This window comes from Octopus bimaculoides, chromosome 2 (genome assembly GCF_001194135.2).
Source record: "Octopus bimaculoides isolate UCB-OBI-ISO-001 chromosome 2, ASM119413v2, whole genome shotgun sequence".
NCBI classification, from domain to species: Eukaryota; Metazoa; Mollusca; class Cephalopoda; order Octopoda; family Octopodidae; genus Octopus; species Octopus bimaculoides.
The window spans coordinates 19,878,499-19,883,411 of record NC_068982.1 but is presented as its reverse complement, the minus strand read 5'-3'; the positions used below and the strand labels follow the sequence as shown (position 1 = coordinate 19,883,411).

At 37.1% G+C, this 4,913-nt stretch overlaps 1 protein-coding gene across 1 annotated transcript in view; it reads right to left on the bottom strand.

Annotated features, from left to right (window-relative positions):
* The window catches only part of LOC106877341 (serine protease 30), a 39,028-nt gene that overhangs the window by 29,769 nt on the left and 4,346 nt on the right, over nt 1-4,913 (bottom strand). The window lies entirely within an intron of this gene.

Below are 4,913 nucleotides of genomic sequence, written 5' to 3'. Positions count from 1 at the left end.
TATATATGCATATATTCATTTATTATTTGTATTATATATATATATATATATATATATATATATACATGCACAAACACGACGAGCTTTTCTCAGTCAGTCAAATAAACTCCCCATGGTTTGGTTGGCCTGGTGCTATAGTAGATGACACTCGGTCAAGTTGACATCCAGTGAGACTGAAACCAGAGCCATGTGATAGGGAAGTAAACTTCTTATCACACAGCCATGCCTGTGTCTAAATTGAAACATTTCTTATCTGTCTTTAAGCATCTGTCTGTTTTTGTTTTGATGCGCAATAAGTTTGTTCTTAGTACTCGACAAGCTGTAACTGTCAGCATAAGTGTTATAATCAGTTAAAGATTATATTTAAACAAATCGTATTAATCATTTAAAACATTCGCTTAAACAGTGTGTTTAAAATGTCATCGACTTCTGTAAACGAATAATTTGATATATTTAAAGATGTTACAAGATACTTCAGATTCCGTGTCTTTTACGCCTAAACGAGAAGATTCATGAATTTATCATTTTCCAGCTTTAATTAAGCACTGTGTTAAACATAAAGCAAATGAGAAAATACACGAACAGCAGCCATCATATCATTTGTTATCCGATATCAGATTATATTTTAAGATGGCGAGCCGGCAGAAACGTCGGCACGCCGGGCGAAACGCTTAGCGGTATTTCGTCTGTCTTTACGTTCTGAGTTCAAATTCCGCCGAGGTCGACTTTGCCTTTCATTCTTTCGGGGTCGATAAATTAAGTACCGGTTGTTTAATAACAGCAGCCATCATATCATTTGTTATCCGATATCAGATTATATTTTAAGATGGCGAGCTGACAGAAACGTCGGCACGCCGGGCGAAATGCTTAGCGGTATTTCGCTTGTCTTTACGCTCTGAGTTCAAATTCCGCCGATGTCGACTTTGCCTTTCACCCTTTCGGGGTCGATAAATTAAGTACCAGTTGTGTAATGGGGTTGATCTAATCGACTGGCCCCCTCCCCCCAAATTTTGGGCCTTGTGCCTAGAGTAGAAAAGAATATTAGATTATATTTTATCTCTTGTTATTTTCATCTTATACTTGTTTCAAGCATTGGACTGCGGCCATGCCGGGGCACCGCTTTGAAAAGCTTTAGTCAAGCTAATCAATCTCAGCACTTACCTTTTAAGTCTGGCTCTTATTTTGTAAGTCTCTTATGCCGAAACGCTAATATTACGGGGACGTGAGTAACCCCAACACAGCTTGTTAAACGGTGGTGGTGGGGACTAACAGAAACCAACACCGCACACACACACGCACACAGACACACACACACGCACACACACACACACACACACACACACTATAGGTGAGCTATTCCAAAACTCCTCCTCGCTGAGGTACAGAAATCAAAACTTTGTAATGGGGAAACTGCTTACCACATAGCCATGCTTGAAATTCTACACACTTCCTATAATTTCTATAATGTTCATGTCACTTATAGAAATATGAGAGAAATATTAATTCATCATGGTAATTAATTTCTTTTTGTGATGATAGGATGTATTAAAGAGTGCGGCTTAATTGAGTGAATCGTCCAGATTATATCCACACTAAAGTATATTATTGCATTTAGAGGTCCGCAGGATTTTAAGATAAGACATATAAAGAGATTGGTAAATGGGCACACGAGTATGCCTCGCCACAGCTTTGCTTTCTCATAATTTTCAGTGAAATAAGTGTTTTGAATGAAATTTTCTACAAATACATTTTTAGAGTGTGTAGGTTACAATGAAATCACATTTAATGTAAAATAATGATGGCTGCTGTTGGCACTCCGTCGCTTACGACGTCGAGGGTTCCAGTTGATCCGATCAACAGAACAGCCTGCTAGTGAAATTAACGTGCAAGTGGCTGAGCACTCCACAGACACGTGTACCCTTAACGTAGTTCTCGGGGATATTCAGCGTGACACAGTGTGACAAGGCTGACCTTTTGAATTACAGGCACAACAGAAACAGGAAGTAAGAGTGAGAGAAAGTTGTGGTGAAAGAGTACAGCAGGGTTCGCCACCATCCCCTGCCGGAGCCTCGTGGAGCTTTAGGTGCTTTCGCTCAATAAACACTCACAACGCACAGTTTGGGAATCGAAACCGTGAGTCTGCTGCCCTAACCATTGGGCCATTGCGCCTCCACAATGATGGCTACATACACATGCCTAAAGACAAATCATTTTTTGCCTAAATTTAAAGTTTTATCTTGGAAATATATATAAGTAACGTGTCTCTCAATCTATGTGTGCACGGACACCAATGTTTTTTCTACATCAAATTCCAATATAATCGTCAACTGAACAATCTCCAAGGTATTTCTAGATATTTCCATTTAAAAATACCCGTTTTTCTTATAATTATGAGGAAGAATTACAGACTCCTGTGAATTATCCGAAACCTTTTCCCTTTCGGAAAATTTATACCCAGTAAAATCAGATATAATCGTTATTTACATTAACTGAAACGTATGTATAAAAAAATTCATAAAAAGTATCTATGTTTCTTAAAGGTACGAGGAAACAAAATCAGTGGAGAACAATCGTGTAGGTATACCAGTAAATGTTATTAGCGTATTACCCCAACTAATCGGGGAATGTGTGTTCTGTCAGATGTTTATTTTCTTCATCATTTTAAAGTTTGGTAAGCGCGTGAAAGAATTGGCTTATTGAGGAAATCAAATATCATCCTAACACGTCATTATCTTAGAAAATTACTATTTGTAAATCTCACAACGAGAGATATTCAGCAACAATACTTTGGAGTAAAGATTATTTGCCAAAATAACATGGCAGTCCTAAACTAGGACTGCCATGTTATGTTGGCAAATAATCTTTACTCTAACGTCATTATCTATTTAGCAAATCTCAAACTTATTCTCCACTGCATGAGCCCATTCAATTTTTAATCAATTTGAAAGCCACTTCCCACAAATTTTAAAGTGGCTTTCTCAACTTTGCAATCAAATTAACGTTAATTAGATTTCTCTTCATTACAGACGTGATTTACAGTTCATCAGTATTGCATTCAGCATGATAATCCAGTCTTAACAAAACATGGGAAATTTTCTTATGTCAGTATTAAGGATGCACAGTTACTGAAACACATATCAACTAGATATACAAACAGCTTCGCTGGAAGACCGATAACTATGTGAAATTTAAACGATTAATGATAATAATCCTTTCTAATATAGTAGGCACAAGGCTCGAAATTTTGAGGGCGAGTATAAGTCGATTTCATCAATCCCAGTGCTCAACTGCTGCTTATTTCATCGACTCCGAAAGGATGAAAGGTAAATTCGACCTCGGTGGAATTAGAACTCAGAACGTAAAGGCGGATGAAATCCCGCTAAATATTTCGCCCGGCGTGCTAACGATTCTACTAGCTCACCACCTTAACAACAATAATAATAATAGCCCTGATGCAGTATAAATGCCCATGCCCTGATGCAGTATAAATGCCCATGCCCTGATGCAGTACAAATGCCTTATGCCCTGATGCAGTACCAGGCAGTGGCTCTCATGGTTTCTGATTTTAATTGATTGGAGGTGTTATCATGTACATTGTTTTGTCTCTGTATAAAAGATAGGCTACAGCAAATATTCTGCTCAATACCACATATATGCTTGTCAGTTGTTTGACCTTAACCAGTTGAGCATGTCCTTTGGTGGCTGACGATATGTGCATCTCTGATCACGATCAGAAGTAGTGGGGGAGCATCATAGCCATGTGTTGAGAGGAGTTCTTTGGGGTTTGAATAATTCACCTTTGGAAACATGGGTGTTTTGCTCAACATCCTTAAACAAACATTATTCAGGGACCTTTTGAGCGGCATGGGCTACTCGACCTGAAAAGAATTCTAACTAGGCCCCACCTGCGAGGTCATGCGTTGTTGATCTTGATATGAGATCACCATGTCGCGCACATATGGTTGTGATGCATGTGCCTGGTGTACCCTTATCAGACGGGTAGTCATAATGGGTATATTGGGCTTTATATATTTTACCCGAGTGTCACTTTGATGGCATGCACTGCTCTCTCACTCAATAATAATAATAATAATAATAATAATTTTTAATATAGGCAGACGGCCTAGATTTTGTGGGGAGGGGGTACTTAATTTATCGAGCCCGAAAGGATGGAAGGCAAAGTCGACCTCGGCGGAATTTGAACTCAGAACATAGCGACGAGTGAAATACTGCTAATCATTTTGCCCGTCGTGCTAACGATTCTTCCAGCTCACCACCTTAATAATAAAAATAATAATAAAAATAATAATAATAGTAATAATAATAATAATAATAATAATAATAATAATAATAAAGTCAAACCAAAATACTGGTAGTTTGAATACATTTAATACGCAAGTTTCAAATCATTATGCAACAGAGAAGGAATTTATCTCTTACAGGACATCTTCCTCATTTAAGATGTGTGTGTGTGTGTGTGTGTGTGTGTGTGTGTGACAACATTCGTTGACCTTCATGGATGAAGGCTTTTTTAAATAGATTACCTTGTGGTATTCAGCGACATCCCTTTTACACACATCAATATTATTATTCATAACTTATTCATTGTCACGAGCAATAAATAATTTCCAGTGAATTACTAGAGTTCAGTATATTGACATATCTCGCCAATCATTACGGATATTTTGTCAATATTTAATATCTGTTTTTAATATAACTATATATAATCAATCTCTATCAGTCTACCATCCTCTGAATATATATATGTTTGTGTGTGTGTGTGTGTGTATGTGTGTGTGTGTGTGTATATCATACATATATGTATTTTTGTAGTATATATATGTTCATTTGTGTATGTTTATATATGTGTATATATATATATATATGTGTGTGTTTGTATATATATATATATA